Here is a 23,411-nt window from a genome sequence, read left to right on the forward strand (position 1 = left end):
AGGTCAATTGGCGGGGCTGACCTCAACCTACACGCATTAACACGATAGCCCACCTAGCTTTCCTAACCGGGTCTAAGCTAATCCGAGACTATTCCAGGGCTAGTCTCCCTCTTCAGGCCCGTGCCTGGAAATACAATAGATGTGTATTATAATCAAATGGTACAATGATTGTGCATTTGTGTAAAGCAGATTTGTACCCAAATGCGCGCAATTACATACACCACAATATGATTTAATATGTAAGCTCAGTGTGGTCCAATATTTCAACCCTCGAAGTATTTGCTATCAGTGTAATGAATACGTGAGAGTATCAACTAGTATGATCTTTGTATCACAATATGTGTTCAATCTAATAGCTTACACAAAGATATCAAATCTCAAATATTTCAATCAGTAGGATGTCTCAAGCATGCAAATATCAAATAATGTATGTGCTTGGTTTGCAAAAGATGTGTAATCTTTGTTTTCAGCAAATAATATACAAGTGAATGAATATTCCAACAAAGATCACTATCTCATAAACAAATATCTCTTCAAATATATTTTTCAATATAAAGCACAATAGATATTTAAAAGTGATTATGAAAAGATTTTGCAACCAAAATACTATACGATCTTCTCAAGATATTGCAATGAATATACAACCTCAGAATATCAAATAAAAGTCTTCTTAGGAGAGATTTAATAACAAAGTCCCCTCAGAATACTTAGGTTTAGCTCTCAATAAAATCGTATCAACCAAGCAGAACAAGGAGAGTAAACATTTCCAAACAAACACTCAATCAACTTACAGAGAGTTTAGGCAATAGTAGAAGGTAAGTATGAGTGAATGGGGTGTGAAAATGAGTAGTATAGATTTTGGGATTTTCAGAGAATTTTTCTTAATCAAATCTACCAATCTCTTCTTAATTTGCACAAATGATCTCATATAAATAGACATGAGAAGAGATATGACTGTTAGGGACCTATTGGGTATTAATAGGAAAGTTTAATGACATTTCAAATATTTTAACCCTATTTAAAAAATGTTTAATCGCGTAAAAATGAGCGCAACCCGAGAGGTCCGATCGACCAAAACAATTTTGGTTGACCAGAGTTCATATGGTTCGGTCGACCAGGAGGTTTTTGAACTAAAGGCTTGATCAACCAAAAGTAGGCGATTTCCCAATTCTCAGAGGTTCAGTCGACTAGGCCATTTTGAACTGGCCGATTCGGTCGACCAGATCGTTGGAATTTTTCCCAAGGACCCTCGGTCGACCAGGTAGTTGGTATACAAATTTTGCTCGGTCCACCAGATGGTCAAATTGTTGACCTCAGGGGTTTCGGTCGACCGAGGGGTTTTGAACTACACTGGTTCAGTCGACCAGGGCCTTGGTCAACTATTGACCCAGGCCTGTTTTGGTCGACCGGGGAAAAATGAACTACCTTGGCTAGTCGACCGAAAGTGCACAATGTGCACATTTCGGTCCAATCTTGAAACATGCAAACCCTATTCAAGTGCCTAACAATCATAGGTGCAATGGTGTGTGTCGTAAGGTCACTTGGGGTCCAATTTTGAAGTCACCAAAATAGTCTGGTGTCGGTCGATCGAGGGGTAAACCATAAGGTCTTTTTACGGTCACTTTTAGTTCGTATTTGGTTTAAGCTTACATACTATCATGCATGTGATGTGTGTGAGCTTATTACAAACCAAAGACCCTATTTAACTATTACAGACTAATTATGTAAATGAAATACATATTACAACACTGAATATAAATTGGTCTTCAGGCTTTACTTGCTTTGTGCCCATCTTAATCTGAACAATCTTAGTTCCTGCACAAAATCTCAAACACCATTACAAGAAAATTGGTTTTTAGTGATGAAAATATTAGTGACAAATTCAATTTCATCCCTAAAAGTCAGTATTAGTGACGGTTTTTAAGAATCGTCACTAATAGTTTAAGCATTAGTGACGATTGTTTTAGCCATCACTAATACGACATTATTAGTGACAGTTTTAGAACCGTCACTAATATTTTCGTCACTAAAAACAGCGCTGTAAAAATTTCCGCACGAAAATTTTACCAGGAAAATATTAGCAATGATTTTTGTATATTAGTGATGATTTTAGAACTGTCACTACTAGTGTTTGTATTTAAAAAAATATTAAAAAATAAATGGTTAAGGGTATTAGTGATGATTAGAAAAAACCGTCCCTAATAATGGGTATTAGTGACGGTATTGAAACCGTCACTATCAATGTTTTTATTTAAAAAATATTAAAAAAGAAATAGTTAAGGGTATTAGTGAAGGTTTGGGAGTACTGTCACTAATAAGTGGTATTAGTGACGGTTTTGAAACCGTCACTACTAGTATTTTTATTTAAAAAAATTATTTTAAAAAACTAATTAAAGGTATTAGTGACGGCTTGTGAGAACCATCACTAATGAGGGTTATTAGTCACAATTTTTAAAACCGTCACTACTAGTGTTTTTATTAAAAAAATTATTTTAAAAAATTAGTAAAGGGTATTAGTGACAGTTTTGGAACCGTCACTAATAATGGGGTATTAGTGCCGTCACTACTACTTCAGACTTTAATTCCAAAAAAACCCTAATGGCCTCTAACCCGCACGTGGCTCTTACCAAGGCCTCGCTCATCTTTGACCTCTCAGCTCTTCCTATCTCAAATCTCAATCCTCTCCTCTCCTATGGTGCACTACTACGTGCCGAACCTGCCGGTGCTGCGAGCCTGCGAAGTGCAAACGATCCCTAGCTCAAGTCGTTGTCTCTTCCAGGCTCCCCGAACCACAGCCACATGCGTCATTCATCCCCGTCGTCTCCTCCAGGCTCCTGCTGCTCCTTGGTAAGATACAACTTATTTTATGTTCTGTTTTTTTGTGGGATACTAGGGTTGGTTCTGGGGTGGTAGCCTTCTGGTTCGTTTACCTATTCTGTTTGTTTGGAGTTTCTTGGTAATGGTCAGTTGTGGGTTTTTTATGCTCATGGGCCTTTTTGTCGTGGCCATAGGTCTGGTTTTTGGGAAGAGCTTTTTTATGTTTTTCTATTTTGCTTCTCTTGATTGGTTTTAGGAGAGTAATTTATTGTCATTTTATTTTGGGCTGAGAAATTCGGAGGTTCCATTATCACCTCTAGCATGCAATGTCCTGATAGATTTTTCAAGGAGTGCAGTCTTTGTGATTTTACTTTGTCTAATGCTTTGTTTACTCGGTGGTCAACACTGACTGTTCTGTGGCTAGTCGACTGGATAGTTTTGTGTTGTAGTGATTGGGAGGATATGTTTCTCCATATTTCACAGAAGCTCTTTGTTAGGCCTGTGTCTGATAGTTTTCCCCTGATTTATAGTTCTTTCAGTGTTAGGTGGGATCTCACTCCTTTCCTGTTTGAAAATAATAGCTTTTCCAGCCTTCTTTTAATTATTATTTTTTAATCTTTTATATAAAATTTTGGGGTAATTGCTTGCGCGAGGGGTGGAAGGTTTCATACTTGTGGAAATTTAGAGCACTTTGATGGCCTTGAAAAGTTGTAATAGGGATGTATTTAGTGATGTGAGGATTAGGATGTTTTCTATTTTAAAGGAGATTGAGGAAATTGATCATTTATGAGATTTCGCGCATAGGAGAATGTCTCTTTAAGTCTTGGGAATGGCTTCAAGACATTGTTGTTCAAGGTGGAGATGTGTCAGGTACAAAAAGTTAGGTTTAACAAAGAGGTGGATTGTGATTCTAGATTTTTTTTTTCCATATGATAACTAATGGAAAATGTAGGAAGAATGTGATCAAAAAACTGATATTTAAGGGGAAAAGTGTCATTAGGGATCCAGCTAACGTTGAGGAGATTACTTGTTTAGTTTTTATTTTTATTTTTTTTTCTCTCACTCTAGGAATCTTCACAAGGATCATAATACTTGTTGGCCTATAATTGAGGGTTTCGATTGTGTCTGATTTCTGGTGATATATATGCTTGCACTGGAGAGGCTTTTTAAGGAGGAGGTTTAATAGTGTTTAGTATGCATGGAGAGAAAGCTCTTGGGCCAAATGGATTTAATTTAGCCTTTTTTTTTTTTTTTTAGAATTTGGGATGTGATTATGGTGGATTTGATGTTGATGAAGGTTTTTCATGTTTTTCATGCTAATGGCTTCATTCCCAAAAATATGAATTTGACTTTCATCACTTAAGCACTGAAGAGAAGCCACTCTCAGTTTAATTATGAGTGTTATAAGATCATTGGTAAGGTTTTGGTAGACAGGTTTGAGGAAGTGATAGTGAGTACTATTTCTAGTTCCCATGCAGCTTTTGTGAGGGGAGATTATATCTCAAATGCTATCCTTGTGGCTGATGAAGTTTTAGAGTATGTTAGGAGGAGGAAGATTTAGAGCTTAATTTTTGGGTTGGATTTTGAGAAGGCGTATGATAGGTTTAGTGGGGTTTTTCTTTGGATGAGTCTTAGTGGAGAGGCTGGATTAGGGTAACTTTCTTCATCCTCCTTTAACTTGATTATTCCTTCGACAAATTCAGGACTATTAAATCCGTACTATTTCATTCAAAATTATTTTAGGTCTACCCCCTACCCCTTCTACTGCCCCTTACAACAACTCACTCTTCCTCATTGGCACACTATGTGGCTTACACTACAAGTGGCCAAACCACTTGAGTTTCTCTTCCTTATTTTATCTCACATTTCCTTCATAAAATGTAAATTAATTAAGAATATTTGCAATGACCAATAAAGAGAATTCATCTGAGCTATGTGTTTGGTCACATGCAATGATGGTAAATTATTGTGGTACAAAGAAAAAAGAGTATGATTCATAATGCAAGCCTAAAAATAGCAAGAATCAATGCTGAAAGTGACTATCAACTTAGTTGATGTAACTCACCAACTTGTTTTAGCCATTGATTGGGAAAAACAAGAAAATCGGAAAGAGATCCATAGAGATTAACCTTGGAATAATTAATTATTTAACTACATAGAATCATATAGTGATGATCTTTTCTATATATTGTTTATTATTTTGAATATCACTTATAAGATTATGAACACATTCAACAAAATAAAAGAAAAGATAGGAAAAAATAGAAGACAAAATAATTTACGTGACACACCACCGCAATTTTAGATTACAAATTGGGTTAATAAAATTGATCAACGCTTATTTACATACATCACTTAAGTAATTCAAAATTTTTATCCACAACATACATTTACTAGAAATTCAACATAGGTTTACAAAGTATTTCAACAATTCAAGAGTTCAACAGTTCTACTCTAGGTGCCCTATTCAAGGGTTAAAGGATTTTAATGACCATAAACGTAGGCCTACAAAATAAGGAATATTGAAGTAGTGTCTGAAAAAACCCTCCTATACTTAAGTCATGGTGATCAAAGATAGGGCAATAGTGAGAGTTTTAGGGTTTCTAGAAATTAAACTTAGCACCCTTGGGTGTTATTTCTTTTATCATTGTAGGGTGTCGGCTAAGTATAGAGCCAGGCATTTGCAAGATCCCTCATATTAGTAATAATATGAAAAATTCTCTCAGGGTTATGAAAAATTCGAGCAGGTCAACTGTGGCTTGACAGATCTTGGGTGATCTTGGAGTCAAAACCTTCTTGGAAAGAAATACACCTCCAAATCCAACCTCCTGCATTAATCTATGTTTTGGCTAAGATCTTTCCAAACTGACTCCTATTAAGTTGGACCATAAGGGGTTGTCTTTCCTTCTCTCATTCTATGAAACCAAGAAGAAGTTTTGCCTTAGACCAAAACTCATTTTCGATGGTGAGGAGTAAATCAATCTCCTTCACTTCCAAGAAAATAGAAACCTTTCTGCCCTCCGGTATTCCATGATTTTGAGAAAGGCATCATGTTCTCCATTGAGGACCAGGTCAAACAACATCCTTTCAACAGCCACCTCCTTCTTGCGTTGCCTCACATAGAGAGAGGGCTTTGTGTTTTAGATGGCTTATAATATAGTTGAAGATTTTTCAAAATGATCAATGCTCTCTTTGAACTGTAAATATTTAAAATTCTGATTATTTATTAGAAAAGAAGAGATTTCGTTAAGAAAGAAGGGAATATACAAAAAGTTGGAGGTTGAGATATAGCCTCCCAAGATTGTGCAGATTGGCGGAAAAGGATTCATGTTGCCAGCTGCACTAGTTGGTTAAGGCTTGGTTGTGGTTTTTTGTTTTTGGAGGATAATAATTCTCCTAGGAATAAAATCAAAGGCACAAGGAATGAAAAAGAAAGAGTTGAATATATCCGTAAAGCCTTTAATCGTCCTGGAGATTTGAAAACACATGCCTTAAAAATATTAAAAGCCCAAGAATCCAAAAACATGATCCTACCCAAAGCAATAATAATATCAATCCCTTTCTTGTGAAAATATTAAAATCCTTTCCAACTGTATTTCCTACAGAGTAGCAAAATTTGCACCTCCACAATCTCCTTGTATCTTTACTCCTACCCAAGGATCTAAAAGAAGGAGACAAAAATCTTCTAATGTCTCTAGACAAACCCAATTCTCTCCAAACAAACAATCTAGTTCACAAAGCCCAAGCAAATGTAGTACAACAAAAATGGGAATTTGTGTCAAAACTATCAAAGCATGAGATACATATGTAGGGATAGTGCCTTAGAACACCTCCTATTGTATAGCAAATTGTTGGTGTTTACTCTATTAAGAACTACTAACCAAGTGAATGCCTCAATATTAGAGGAAATTTTTGTCTTCCAAATATTGGGGTGAAGAGTAAAAGATAAAGAAGAGCAAATTAAAATCCCATTCTTAGTCTAGTTTGGTGCTTATATAATTTTAGATGCATTATTTCATTAGGGAATCATGCATTACTAGATGTCATTGGTGGTATGTTTGTGTTCAAAATGGGTTTGATACATGTCCAATATCATAGGAAAATACAATGCTTGCAGTAGAAGTATGAATTGAGGGCATTCCCTAGTAAGTATTTATTTTGAAAATCAGAATCATATTGTAATTTATCCTTTACTTTTTTTTGTAAGAAAAAATTCTTGATGATTTCTAGAACTCCCTTATTTTCCCTCTTATAGTTATTTCCAAATTGTTCCCTACATTGAATAATTTTCATAATTGTGCTGTTTGCCTTTGTTACAAAGCATGAATGCCATACTACATGTTAGCTTTACCGTGATCCCAAGAGGGGGGGGGGGGTGAATTGGTATTTTTAAATTGGGGGGGGGGTGAATTGGTATTTTTAAATTTTATCTTCTAGGTATTTCTCCTAGCAGCAGTATGTTCACAATCCTAGGGTCAATCTAGTGCAAATAATGTAAATATACCAGAAATTAAATAAAGCAGTTTAAACAATCATATAAGCGTCAGAAAGCAGTAAAGGAAAGATGACACGCAGATATGTTATCGAGGTTCGGCCAACTGCCTACGTCCCCGCCTTGGCTAACCAGCACAAGGATTATCACAATGCCTTGCTCACTTAAGCGGGTGGAGCGGCACCTATACAAACCAGGTCAAATTACCACAGGGCTGACCTCAACCTTTACACCAATCCTTACCGGGCTGGATTACAACCCCCTCAGGCCACGCCTGGAATCTCTCAGATATACAATCACAAGGTAAAATGCAGGAGTGCTTTCACGTAAAGTAGATTTGTACCACAAATGCGCACAAACACAAACACCACAAGTGATTTAAAATGTAAGCTCTGTGTGGTCTGAATATGTCAACTCTCAACTATGTTTTCTATCAGTGTAGTACGTATGTGAGAGTGTCAATAATAATCTGTGTACTTTAAAATATTCAATCAAGCTTATTCACATAGAGTATCAAACAAGCCTCAACATAATCAATCAATAGAATGAGTCAATCATACGAATATGTATATGCTTGAATGGCAAAATAGATAATCTTTGTTTTCGGTAAATGCTATATTACTTGTATAAATAATACCACAAAGATTAGTGTAACAAGCACAAATACCTTTTCACAAATTGTTCAATAAGTTCCACAAGATATTTGAATAAGCTTGAAATATGTTTTTGCAAATCAAAACAAATACATACTTCCAAAGATGTTGCAATGATAATGCAACACTCAGAAGTTTACCACAAGTTTTCTTAGAATAGGCTTATTAGCGAAGCCTCCTAAGAAAACTTAGGTTATGCTCTCGAGAGAAAAATCAATTTAAACACTCTTAAACAATGAGAGCAAAACCTGTTTGAATATACACTCAAAGCACTTACAAATGATTTGAAGAAATGAGCTAAAGTGCTTTTGGGAAAGATTTGAGCAAGTAGGAATCACAAGGAGGTATTTTTGCTTGAGAGAGATTTTCCTAATCCTTTTTGCTAATCAGTGCTTAATCCACCAAATGAAGGAGTATATATAGACATACTAAGAATTTTGACCGTTGGGGATTAATTAGGGATTTTTAGAAAAGATTAATGACCCTTAAGAAAATTTAATCCTGTTTAAAAAATTTAACCTCGGTAAAAAAATAGGAGCAACCCGAGAGGTCCGGTCGACCAAAAGTGGTTCGGTCGACCGGGACTCAAGTAGCTTGGTTGACCGAGGGAATTTTGAACTGAGTGATCGGTCGACCGGGCTAGGCGATTTTCAGAAACACCGAGGTTCGGTCGACCGGCCCCTTTTTGAACTATGTGGCTCGGTCGACCGGACCGTTGGGAATCCTCTCAAAACCCTTCGGTCGACCAGGTCGTTGCAGTACAATTTTCATCCGTCGACCGGGGGGTCAAAATGTTGACTCCCAGGGGGTTCGGTCGATCGAGGTCAAATGACCTGCAAGGGGTCGGTCGACCGGGACCGGGTCAAATAGTTGATCCGGATCAGTTTCGGTCGACCGGGCCAATTTGAACTGAATTGGCCGGTCGACCGAAAGTGCACCAAGTGTGCATTTCGGTCCCGAATTGATCCAGAAAGGTTTATTTTAAGTGCCTAATCAACATATGTGTATATGTGTGTGTCCTAAGGTCACTTGGGGTCCAGTTTTGGAAACACCGAAAAAGTTCGGTGTCGGTCGACCGAAGATGTTCACGCTAAGGTCTTTCTATGGTTTGGTTTGAGCTTATAAATAAAATCATGCATGTGATGTGTGTGAGCTTATTACAAACCAAATACCTACTTACTATTACAGACCAATTAAAGATATTACATTATGAAATAAAAACTTTGGTCTTCGGGCTTTTCTTGACTTTGTGCACATCATTGTCTCAACACCTTTAGTTCCTGCACATCCTTCTAACACTCATTAGATATAATGAGTATTTGTCATAATCAAAATCGGGCGTGACGCGTAAGGTCAACACTACATATAAGACATTACGTGCAATTGTGTTCTGGTTATCTACAAGCATAGGAAACTCACTTGATGGACATTTAGTATGTGGATGATTTAGATATTGGCATTACCAAAAGACTTGCAATGGAGGCAGTTGGAGTTATGTAACTAGCTGGTTACTTTTCTCATATTCTATTATTGCACTAAAATATATTTTGAATTGTTACGTGTAGATGGCAGTTTAAAACTATGGATTTAGGTTCCCAAGTAGTGAGTTACCTATTATTAATTGTGAAGAGATAGGTTGATCACTTGAACTTATTCCAAAGTTCGAACATTGATTGTGTTGGGGTAGCTTTTTAAACTTTAAGAATCAGCTGGTTGTTTTGAAGTACGGGGACCTCTAGATTTAAATCCATCATTGCCTACCAATCTCAGCAAACCAGTGTTATTGGTTAATACTGTTACAACATGGCTCAAGAAAATGTAGAAAAGATAATTTTAATTGTTTGAAATATTCTAATGCTAAAAGTTGGTATGTATTAATTTTTGGAACAAAACCATAGCTGTTGTCTATTGACCATAAAAGGAAAAAATGTCACTACTCCATGAAACAAAAACTGGCATCAAAGTTAGCATTAGATTTTATACAACAAATTCCAAATGGGAGTTTTTTGGCCTTCCTTGGTATGGCAGGCAAGTCAACAATATTTAGATTCTGACCAATTCAAAATTTAATCAACAAATATGTTTCAACCATTCTTGGATAGATTTAGTTGTGTTTTGTTGTCATAAGATCAATGATCAACAAAACTTTGAAAGCCACTCCGTTATCATTATAGAATGTGGAAAGGTTGAAATGAAGGATGAATTGCACAACTTTGGTATTTATCAAAGATTTGGAACTTAGGAGGTAGCTAGGGGGCTTAGACATCTAAGTTTGTTGTGTCAAACAGCTGATTCACAATTGACCTGTTGGCCTCTCCGACGTAGAATGGCTGTAAATGCTCTAACCATGACGTAGATAGGCAAAGGAATCCCAATGATTCTCAAGATCAGTAACTGCAAAATAAAGAAAGAATTATCTATTTCTTGGACATCATCAAAATTATAGTGTAATAATCTTTTACATGAAAGTGTACTACCCAGTCTTACCATAAACAGTGAAAATGAATATTCTCTAGCTCCACTAATTATAATTGGTAGTGTGTCGCGTAACACAACATTAAATATATTTTTTTGTTTTATATGTATAATAATTTGAGATGACGTGAGAAGAGGGGAAGATAAAAATATGATGTTGGTCCTATTCCTATATATATAATATTTCATTTCTCTAATATCTTTGACATTAACATCTTGTTTGTTCCCGAGAATATACACACGCACACATATATATATACATCAGAGAATATGTTACTAGGATGTTGTTTGAAAGCAACTTCATAGGTAAACTAGCTTGTGGGGGTTCTCTCTCTCCAATGGAACATTTTGCCAAATGGAAGGAAACTTTAGGAGATGGCCATGATACTAGCAGTATTCTAAAAGCTCAAATGTTCTTGCATCCTTACTGCTGATTAGATGAGACGCTTAGATATATTTTAAAGTTATTTGTGCACATCTCTTGCCAAACATGTTTCGTTTCCTATCTCACAATGTGGTCTTCCCTATCTCACGTTATAGTCTTTCCTTGTACTGTTCCCTAACAATGGTTACCTTATAATATAGAGATGAGGTTTACAAGGAAAAGATGGTGAAAGAATAATTTGAATAAAAACATTTATTATTGTAAGATTACAACAATATTCTAGTATAGACTAGTTACAAGAAGATCACATATCCAAAATAAGTGAGCGTCCTAACTTTTTCCTTTTCCTAAAAATTATCCAGAGACCCATATTTTTCAGGAGGTAAGAACTGTCAAGGGGTCTTGGCCTTGTTTCTTCTTAACTTTCCTTAACTAATCATATTTTTGTCATTTTATTACAACACCTTCTTTCAGTTTCAATGAATGAATCAAATCTAAGAATTTGATCTCATTGTTTTATGCGCAGCAGCTTGGCAACCACAGTGTTCCACTGCTGTAGGCACTGCTGCAGGCACGGTGTAGTAATTGTCCAAGTATATATCAATTTTTTTTCTACTTGGCAATATAGGCTCACCTATGTGAGAACTGTGTAGTTTGATTAATGTTTATGATGTTATATTTAAAACTTCAAGGCCATCAAAACGTAAGCTTATTTTAGCCATGATACCTTCCATCTAACTGGTTAAATTTCACATTATGTCCTTCAAAGCCTCAAGGTTGTGGTGGCTGTCCAAAATACATATTCAATGCATTACCTTAGCATAAGACAACTTACAAATGTTTCTGATTCTTCTTCTAATTGGTTGTCAAGTGAAGATACTGTAATGATGTTGTGTGTGTACGTGATCACCTAGCCCTGCTTGCAAATGCTTCTAGCTACTGCTAGATTGTTATCAGCACGGCTGCTTAAGTGCTTGCAGTTATTTCTTGTGGACTATGTGGTCAAAGCGAACCTTAGAGAGGCTATGTATATTTTTGATTCCTCTTAGAATACTAAATTCTGTAGTTGTGGCTGCTTTTTGAACTTAACCTTTGAAGTTCTATAGTGTTGCTTTGTGCTAGTGTGCACTGCCTTATTTGCATTGTTTCTATGTTTTTCATTCTCTGTATTGGTGTGTACTGATTGAGGGGTGGATTATTTCGTCCACTACAAAAAAAGCTTTGCTGATATTGTTTACAATCAAATCGCTGCAATCAAACTGATTGTGGAAAGTGGAAACTTAAAGGGTTAGGGGGGTAGAGCTATGAGCTTGACTTGTGTCTATGCTCTCTAGATCTCCTCACTTTCTATATTGGCATTGGCTAGAAAGTAGAAAGTAGTAAAAAATAAATTTAAATCAAAATGATATATAAATATAAGAGTTTAAGACCATAGGGCTCGGAAGAAGCCTATGCTACTATTTGTCACCATAGGAGAAGAAGAAGGAGACTACACTTTTGGCAGGCTGTTGTTACAATCTGATGTTGATGTGATTTATTTTTTTTGCCTGTATATGTGCTACATAATGATTTATTTTCAAAAATTGTATACTAATTTTTTTAACTTTCTTAATTTGTAAGGTTTGCAACTGTGACAATGTCAAGACGATGTCATGCAGCTCGGATGCAGCTTTCCACTTTTTTTTTTTTTATCTGAACAAATGAAATATATTTAAATTTGAAACTTTATAATGCTGTGCATTTAAATTTGAATTTGTATAACATATTTGTATTTGAATTTGAATTTGTATAATATATTTGTACTTAAATTTGAATTTGTATAATATATTTGTACTTAAATTTGAATTAGAATTTTGAATAATTTATGAATTTTATTGCAATTATGGTTTTTACAGGAATTAATTTGAAATATATTTTTACAGGAACTTAAAATTGGAAAAAAAAATACACTTTACTATTAATTGTGTAATTTAAGTATTAGTGATCAAAATCGTCACTAAAGCCATAAGTAACGGTTTAAAACCGTCACTAAAGCCATAAGTAATAGTTTTGCAGAGCAATAGTGACGGCTCTAAAATCGTCACTAATAATAGACCAATAGTGACGGTTTTAAAACCGTCACTAATAATAGACCAATAGTGACGTTTCTCAAACCGTCACTACTAATGAGTAATAGTGATGATTCTAAAACCGTCACTAATAATGGAGTAATAATAACGAATATAAAACCGTCACTAATAATAGAGCAATAGTGACTAATTTAAAATCGTCACTAACAATAGAGATTTAGTGACGAATTTAAAACCGTCACTAATAATAAAGCATTAGTGACGGTTTTTGATCGATCTGGTGTAGAATCTATAGTGACGGGCTTTGGTCTTTAGTGACGAATTAAAACTGTCACTAATACTCTATTATTAGTGATGGTTTTAATCCGTCACTAAAACTCTATTATTAGTGACAGTTTGAAATATTCGTCGCTAATAAGTATTAGTAACGGCAGGTATAGCGACAAATTGAAAACCGTCACTAATACTCATAGAACTATCACTAATACTAGTAGTGATGGTTTTGTGAGTATTAGTGACTATTTAAAACCGTCACTAATAACCTTATTTTTTGTAGTGCACCCATTAGATACAATGAGTATTTGTCATAATCAAAATTGGGAGTGACCTATAAAGTCAACAGCAATGAAGGCTATTACATGGGATAATCTAAGTTCTAATAGTTCAGAAAGTGAGTCAACTGACCAAGAGGTTGCTTGCTATATGGCATGGGATGATGAGGAAAGCTCCTTATCCAAATCAATTGATGATTCCTGCAATGAGTCATCTAATGATTCCAATGATGAAGGTATACCTTCTTATGAAGAACTTCAAAATGAATTATTCAAGGTTCATAAGATCTTAGTTAATGTGACTAAACGATACACATTATTGAAAAACAAGAATGAAGGTGTAATGAAAGAATTAGAATCGTTAAAACTTGCTGAAAGAGAAAAGGATTCAAAAATCAATAAACTAGAAAGTAAAAATGAAAAGGTGATAAAAGGACTAGAAGACCTAAGATCTCAGAATCATAAGAAAAGCATATATATATTTCTGAATTAGAAAGTAAAATCAGCAAGGTGTCTCAAGACCAAGTAAAGATGCAAGAAAAGGGTAAAAATATACAAGACTTAGAAATTAGTGATCTTAAGAAGAAAAATGAGGATCAAGCCAAAATAATTTACAATTTCACAAGAGGAAAAGAAAACTTTGATAGAATGATAGGTGCACAAAGAATGTCTTTGAATAAAGAAGGCATAAGGTTCAACGGAATTGAAAATACAAAAAAAAAAAAAAAAAAAGAACCTCTATATGGGGTACTCTACGAAAGCATCCAAAAACTATGCTAGCACCTTTTCTAATGCCTATACTCACACTATATGCTACCTATGTAAAAAGAAGGAACATATAAAATTTGATTGTCCATTAAAGAGGAAAGATATGAAAGTTAAACAAGTTTGGAAAGTAAAAGAAGCATCTTTTGTTAAACCATATGGACCCAAGAAAGTATGAGTACCAAGATGAAAGGCTAGTTCATAAACAAATGACTCCATGGATTAAGTCATTTCCCTTTAAAAATTAAGAAAGTCACTTAATTCATTTTTCATCAAATGAACTAGTTGAAATAGAAAATTTTAAGGATGAGTTTAAGATCTTATTGATAACTATAACAATTATAACAAATACAAAAAATGACATTGTTGGCCAAAATCATAGGATGATTTGTACAAGGCTTAACTTAGAAAATATTAAGAATTGGAAAGTAATATGAATTTTGGGTAATCTTATGAAATCAAAAGAAAGAAAATATGAAGAAAAATTGAGTTTATTACATGAGTATTTTGATTAAAAAAAGATATTTAAGAATAAGAAATACTCAAGAAACATGAGAACAATTTGAACAATTGTAGAACAATGCACAATGCAATTATATGGTCCATGCTTATATATGCTGATATGCTACATGCTAAATGCTAATATTCTGATATGCATGTGTGATGAGATACTAATATGAACTATATGCTGATATGCTACATGCTAAATGTTGATATTCTGATATGCATATGTGATGGGATACTAATATGAACTATATGCTGATATGCTATGCTAAAATGCTGACATGTATGGTTTTTATATTGCCAAGACATGATATTGACTTGACTCATATTGAGAATTTATGGCTCACTATACATTGCAAATTTGAGGATGAAATTATTGAGCATGGATAAGAAGCATGAATCTTGGTATGATATGAAATATATTGGTATCCATAAGTATGTTAATTGATACTTGAGCATGACAGGATATTTGTATCCATAAGCATGTGTTGATATTGATATGATAGTGGTATTATTCTTAATATTGGTATCCATGAGCACTTACATGAAAATAAATTAATATTTGAGCATGGCATGATAAATTCAAAAAAACAGTTGGTATCTTTATGAATACATAGTTTTCAATTGGTATCACAAATGAAAATTTGAATTTATTGAATATGAGATACATTTCATTCAGGGGGAATTAGACTTGTTAAATAATGTTATTATGATGGCAATCATTGAAAATTATAATGTACAATCTATTGTATTTTCTTATGCTACTTTGGATCTTGTTGTCTATCTTTTTATGCATGATAAATGCAAAGCTTATGTTTTTAAGCCTTCACTAGATCTAAAATTTTGATTATGATTGCTCAATGCCTTAATATTTATATTTTTCTTGACGTCTTACTCTTTTTGATTGATGTCAAAAGCGAGAGAAATTTTGGGCAAAAATTGAGCATGATACTACATACTTAAGATGATATATTGGTATATTGATCTTGAGTGATATGATTATTAATATATGAGCATGATATTAAAATTAATATTGAAATTGATCTTAATATTACAAATATTGTTAATATGATGCTTATTGTAAGGGGGAGCCTTTTTAAGGCTTACTCAATTTTTTGCTCCTTATTTGCCATCATTAAAAAAAGGGGAGATTGTTGGCCTTACGAGGCTTAAAATCTTGTTTTGATGATAACAAATAAGATGACCTTAACATATTTGATTAAGTGATGATATTTTAGGATTCAAGTATATGAACACAAGGTCAAATGCTCACAAGGATCATTCAAAGCTTATGTTCCAAACAAATATGTCCTAGTAAAGCTTGAAGATCATGAGAGCATGGATGTTAAAGAGGACTTGCTAAAAAGCTTAAAGTATATTAAAACTTGAAGACAAGATGGAGCCAAAGAGAAACAAAGCAAGAGAGCCTAAAGACAAGCATGAAGACTTAAGTATTTAGAATTTCAAAAGTCATAAGAAGTATTTATGTAAGTACTTCGCATTTGAATATCTTATGGAAATATAATGAAATCTCTTCTAGGGTAAATTATGGACTTAGAGACCATATTTAAAACCTTAGAAAATGTTTTATAAGAAATCAAAGTAAGAGAGCAAAAAGGATTTTTGAAAACAAAAATGAAAATTTTGAAGTTGGTCTACCCAGACGACTGAGCTATACCCTAAAAAGTCTAAAGATGCACCCTTAGACAGCTGAAGTTTTATTTTAGATGTCTGAAGAATTTCTTTGAAAGACAGAAGACAGAAGAATTAGTTCAGTCAACTAAAGATTTATTTGTTGAAACACAGAACAGGTAGAACACCCTTAGAAGACTGATCTCGTAGTTCAGTCGTCTGAGCTGGGACTTCCAAAGTCTGAACCTACAGTTCAGTCGTCTGACCCTATGTCTAGACTATAATTTTCAGTACTTTAAGGAACATTAGAAGATTGAACCCGATAGTCCAGTCATCTGAACACTGTTAATGGCTAAAAATTTTAAATGTTTTAAATTTCAAATAATGGTTTCTTGAGACCCAAAATTAATGAAAACTTGGAAGACACTCCAAGTAATCTTGGGCTTTACGAAATTACTTTTCAAAGACTATAAGTACATGGTTCTACAAATCAAATAAAACACCAAGAAAGAAAGAATTGAAAAATCTGCTGAAAGATATCTTTCAAACAAAGCTCTCTTGCTCACTCATTGCAAAATCTAAATTACTGAATTTTTGAGTTGCTGATCCATCCTACCTCTGAGTTTTGAGTTGCTAATTCTCATCTAGAAGGAACTCGGTGATAAATTCTCTTGAGTTTCATTGTATTTTAGATTGATAATTAATTATTGAAGTACATAGTGATTGAATTTGTACTAATATTCTCTTTGTGAGAGTGTCGTTGTACGTAGCTATTGTTTCTTGTTTCTTGACGATTTAGGTTGTTGGATCGTTGATCGAGTGTGGGGTATTACTTGGAGAGACACTGCTCTAGCCTATTGAAGGAGTGACCAAGCGTGGGGTATCGCTTGGAGACATTGCTCTAGCCTACTTAAGGAGTGTTTGAGCATGATGTATCGCTTGTAAAAGGTTTGTTCTGCCTGAAAAGGAACGACATAGTGGAATCCTTTGGTGGTATTGGCCAAAGGCAAGGACAAAGGCTGGGGATAAGCCGAACCTCATAAAAAACGTGGTGGCACTCTCTTTCCTACTCTCTTTAATTTCCAGTATATATCAACTACGTGGATGATTTAAATTTCCTAATCATAAAAACTAAGTGGATTGGATTTTAAATATACTAAAGATTAATTTGTTTTTGGGACTTGCGGAAACCGAAAGGAAGTACGTGGGTTGATCAATATTAATTTCGGAAACTTTAAGAGAGTACGTTGATTGGTCAACACCCAAAACCTATTAATTGAAGGTTTATTTGAAATATGAATTTTGGGAAGAGTGTGGATGTTATATTGCTTATCATCTTGAAAGACAAGTTCATTTCTCTATAGTGCTTGAATCAAATTCATATACATAGGGTTACAAACAAAGCTAAAAATTGCCAAAGTGCTGCATATTATATGTTGTGATTGATTACTTTGAGTTATTAAAGTGCTAAATCTTGAAAGCATTGCTGGAATCAATCTAACTTGTGTATATTGTTTTGATCATTTTTGGTTGAATTGAATTGTTGGAAGAATATTTGAAAATCTACAAAGTATTCAAGTTACCATACTTACACTTATTTATAAATGTTTATAACTTAATTAATTTTCTGCTGAACTTGTGATTATAAACCAATTTTGTTTGTGTTGTGTTGATGTATTAATTTGTGGATTGATTGTCCAAATAAGGTTTGGTTGTGTGATTTCTAGATTTACAAAAGGTTAAGAATTCACGAAAGGAATTAAAAATAATTTTAATAATTCAATTCACCCCGCTCTTGGGACAATTCCTTAACTTTCAATAGCCCTCTCATAACTCCAATTAGCAAATTTTATTAATTTCAAAATCCTCTCAAAATAGTTTTTAATCAAAGTTCCCCCAAAACTCTTTTCATTGCAAAAATCTTCTCTTTGGAGAAAAATTTCTATACTCTCCCACTCTCTTCTACTCATTCTTTTGAAAATCTTTTGGAAGAGAACATTTTATTTAGGCATTTGTTTCATCATTTTAAATCACATACTCTCACTTATTCTTTAATTTTTAAAATCATTTTTGAGAGTATAGCTTAGGTTTCTCCCAATTATTTTCTTGATAAATATTTTTGGGAAAATCTTTTATAGCTTTTGATTCTTTGGACATCTATTGTAAGATTCAAAAGCTCATATAATATTTATTGCACAAATATTTTTGAGCTTAACACTAGAAAAAAACTAGTTTTTAGTGACGATTTAAAAACTATCACTAAAAGCTCTTATTAGTGACAATTTTAAAAACTATCACTAATAATACAAGTATTAGTTACGGTTTTCAAAACCTTCACTAATAAGGAACTTTTAGTGACGATTTCAAAACCGTCACCAATAATTCCATCACTAAACTATCACGAGAAGACACTTTTGGCGCTAAAATTTCTTGAGAAAGTATTAGCAACTGCTTTTATACTATTAGTGATGGTTTTAGGGCGTCACTAATAATGAATTATTAGTCACAATTTCTCAACCATCACTAATAGTAAATTATTAGTCACAATTCACAAAACCGTCACTACTAAGCCATTATTAGTGACGGTTCTGGAAAACCGTCATTAATAGTTTTGTATTAGTGACGGTTCATAAAACTGTCATTAAAAAATTAGCCTTGATTGGGGTAAAAGTCAAGAATATTAGTTGTAGTATTAGTGACGGTTTGAGAAACCGTCATTAATAGTCATGTATTAGTCATGGTTCATGTAACTGTCACTAATAATGTAGTGTTGACCGAAAAAAGTCAATAATATTAGTGACAGTTTAGCACAACCGTCACTAATAGTTTTTGAATTAAAAAAAAAAAAGAAAGAAAACTTCAGGAAAAATATCAAATTAATTTGAAAAGTTATGAAAATTTTTGGGGAGGTAGAGGGTACATTTTGGAGGCCGTGGATAGTCTATTTTTTGGTTTTTCACTCCAGGAAGGGCTTGAAAAATGACAAGGAAAGTTGCGGTGCATGGCGCACGGGTTGGTTCAGGTTTTTTTGTTGTTCCTTGTATTAGTTTTGTATCTGTAGTGAAGTTTTGCAATGATTGGACTGATTTTTTAAATGCGGTAGAGGTTGTGAGATCTTTTGAAACTGTTCATCATAGTAAAATGGAATTTGATGCCTGAAAAAGAAATAGTGCATTTAAGGTTCAGATTCTTTTTTTAAGTAAAATGCTTGAAGAAAAAGATCATCACCAATAGTCTTATATTAGCTAGTACTGACGATTCTTATAAACCATCAATAATAATGCATTTGTATATAGGGACAATGGTCAAGACTGATTCACAAGTAGGTCAATCTAATGTAGCAATGAAAATGGCTAATCAAGTGCAATTAGCGAAACACAAACATAAAAATGACCTCGCTTTGGAAAAACACCTAGCAACTGACCTAGCTGATGAGTCGGGCCAAACATGCAACCCTGTTGGACCAACACCCATCTCTCAAAATCCAAAGCAGAATGATCTATATGGCCATGGACTGGGATTGTTTTTAACATAGTAGATTAAAAAGATGGAAGAGCTATCGATCATTGATAGTGAATATTGTTTGAAAAGATTGATTCTCTAAATTTAAACCTTTTTGAGTTCATACATTTTGAAATGACCATGTATAGACCATGGTCTGCTAGTCGTTTATTTCCGTATAATTCTAGCTAGTGGTGGACAAATAAAACCAATTGATGAGATTGTCCAAGAATCCAAATAGGAAAGAAAATAATTAATTAATGTTTTGGGCAACCTAGCCAGTGCGCTTCACACCACAAATGAGAATCTGGATGAGTTGAAGAAAAAATACAACGAGAAGAGCATGTGCTTAAGTAGAAAGCTTGAAGAGAAAGACCATCACTATTGGTTTTTTGGATTTTATATCAATATATTGTTACAATTATACATAAATGAGTGAATAAATAAAAACAAAACTTATAAAAATAAACTAGTAATGAAATAATTAATAGTACTATTAATAGTAGTACTTATATAAAATAATTATAATAATATCACAATTTTAAAAAATCATCATTAAATAGGTCCAACAAGTATAATTGTACAAAAAAAACATATTTTTATATTAATATATAAAATTAATAAAAAAACCTTACAAAATATCATTTTAATAAAATATTGAAGTTATCATTTATTTATTTTCAAAAGAAAAACAAAAGGAGTAAAATAGTCAAATGGAAAATTTAGTCAGAATATTTGTGACGAATTGGTAAAACCCTCACTAATACTCTTTTTATTAGAGACAGTTTTCAGACACCATCACTAATAGTTGCTATATTAAAAATATATAACTAATTATACTAAATATTAGTGAGGGTTTAACAAGTATTAGTGATGGTTTAAGACCGTCACTAATAGTCTAAAATATTTTAGCCTGAACCCGTGCTGATTTTATCCACTTCCCCACCCCCCCCCCAAAGCCCTCAAAAAACCTCCTTCCCTCTATTCATGCTTCAGCCTCCTCCTCTCCGCTCGTCGGCTCCACTGTGTTTGCCACCGACGCCATTGCCTTTTGCCGCCGAATGCCCCGCCCTTCTCCGTTGAACGCCCCACCGTAGGTGCGTCTTCTTCTTCTTCTTCTTCTTCTTCTTCTTCTCGGGTTTTTTTGTTATTGTAATATTTCTGTACGTTCGACATTTTTTTTTGGGTATTGTTTAGTTTTTTCTTTTCCTAGATATGATTTTCTAGTTTTTTATTTTCAGCTGTATATGTGTGTGTATGAATATATGTATATATGTATATATGTATATATGTATGTATGTATGCATGTATGTATGCATGTATGTGTATATATATTTATGTGTGTGTATGTATATATGTATATATGTATGTGTGTATGTATGGATATATGTATGTGTGTGTATATATTGTAACGACCTGCCTATTTTACCATAATTTTTTTTCCTTCACATACATAAATATCATTCTTAATAATAACCCTGATACCAATACAGGAAAATCAACTCGAACCCTTGGGTGATGGGGATACACCTATCATACACAGCGAACACATAAGCAATAGAAAATATGTAAATTACATCCATAACAAACAGCAACAGACTTTTACTACATTCCATAACATTTCTATAAATATAAATATACAATCCTCCAAAATACAAAAAGGAAAAACTAGGATCATAATCCAAAAATCATCTGACCCTAGCTCAGTAACTCACCCTCCTACCGGGGTAGTATAAATTGCCTCTAACGACGTGGAACTCGATTCGCCTATCTATTTGGATTCCCTAAAATGTTTGTAAGCTGAGGTGAGACATCTCTGAGTAAAGGAAATAAACTAATATCAGTTTTGTGGCGGTATGAGTATATTCATACTATAATAGATAAACAATACATAACACATGCTTAGATAAAATCTAGTGATATAATACTGGATAACACATATATAATCATGATCATGTTAAATCATACTGAATTTTAGTTATTATAAAATCATTTGCTATAACTGATAGTACTAAAATATTACCGAGGAAGGATAGCTAACTGATGTCATGTATTACCCCCCATGACTGGGTTGTGCAACCTGAAGGAGGGATGTGACAATGGCTGGGCGACCACTACCAAGTCAAAAGTATCTGTAAATACGATGGGCCCGCCCCACCCTGGTTTGAACTGCCAGGGGGAGGTCTACAACACTACACTTAAGCCACATCGACTATCCATCTCCCACACTCTCTACTGGCAAGTGTGGTAGCACTAGTTTGAACTAAATTGAATAGCTATAGAACCAAGCCCTGAATACTGATCTAAACTAAACCATCCAAGTTTTGATAACATATAGTATGTTTACATATACTGATTTAACATGAAACTAGATTGATAGCATTTTTCTAAATTCTGACATATCATACATAATCACTGCCTTGTGCCGAATAGCATACATAATTATGGCCTTGTGCCGGCTATCAATCGCGACCTTGTGCTGAGCATATTATAACACACTGAACTGAAATTTGTATTGTTTATCATAAAATTTTGAAACCATAATTTCATGTATTATTTATGGTTTTCCTGAAAAACTGTTGTAATCATGCTTTTACTAAAAATTTGACATAACATAATATTCGTAAAATGATACTCATGCCACACAGTTTTAAATAATATTAAAACTAAATACCTAAGCTGAATATATTTCTGATTAAATATTTTAAAACTGTTTTCCTTTTCAACAACAGTATTCCCAATATTTTGATATAACATACATAATTACTGTAAATACACATTGTTTTAAAATAATAAATTTTCATAAAAATAAACTAACTTAATTTATCCCCTTACTTGGATTTCTTAGAAGCCCACAAAACAACCAACCCTATACCTACAGTGTTCCTAGTACAACACCCTAAAATTACATTTTCCCCCAATAAAACATCAATAGTATCTTACCCTACATATTTTCCTTAGTTTAGAAACACCAAAAACGTAATAAAACTTAAAACAATTAACTTACCCAAATTATGGGATGGTGCCCAAGTTGGCCTAACCAATAATCTACTCCTGCAGATATGAAGAGAAACTTCTCAGGAGTAGCGTGGCGGCTTGGATCGTTGAACCAACGAAGGACCGGGCCAAAAACCTAGAGAGAAGGTAGAGGGGGATGAGTTTAGAGAGAGAGATTGAGAACAATTATGCATGTTTCTCATAGGAAAAAAATGAATTCTTGGCATTATATAGAATGCCTGTCCACGTGACCTCATTGGTGAGCCACATCTCCTCGTTGACGAGTCCAATAAGGAGTTTCGCCAGCGAACACTTTCTCCTCATCGACGAGTATCATGGCTTTGGAAACAGTCCTCTCAGTAATTTCTCGTCGACGAGACCTTGCTGAAACCCCTTTTTTTAAAATTTCGTTTCTTTCCTCTCCTTTTATTATTTAATTGATATAATTTACTGGGGCTCTACATTCTCCCCTCCTTGTGAAAATTTCATCCTCGAAATTTACTATCTGTACTGACACCATCCTTTAAAGAAAAAATGAGCTACTTATTTTATTACTTAACCTCACTTGTG

The sequence above is a fragment of the Malania oleifera genome, chromosome 2 (assembly GCF_029873635.1).
Source record: "Malania oleifera isolate guangnan ecotype guangnan chromosome 2, ASM2987363v1, whole genome shotgun sequence".
NCBI classification, from domain to species: Eukaryota; Viridiplantae; Streptophyta; class Magnoliopsida; order Santalales; family Ximeniaceae; genus Malania; species Malania oleifera.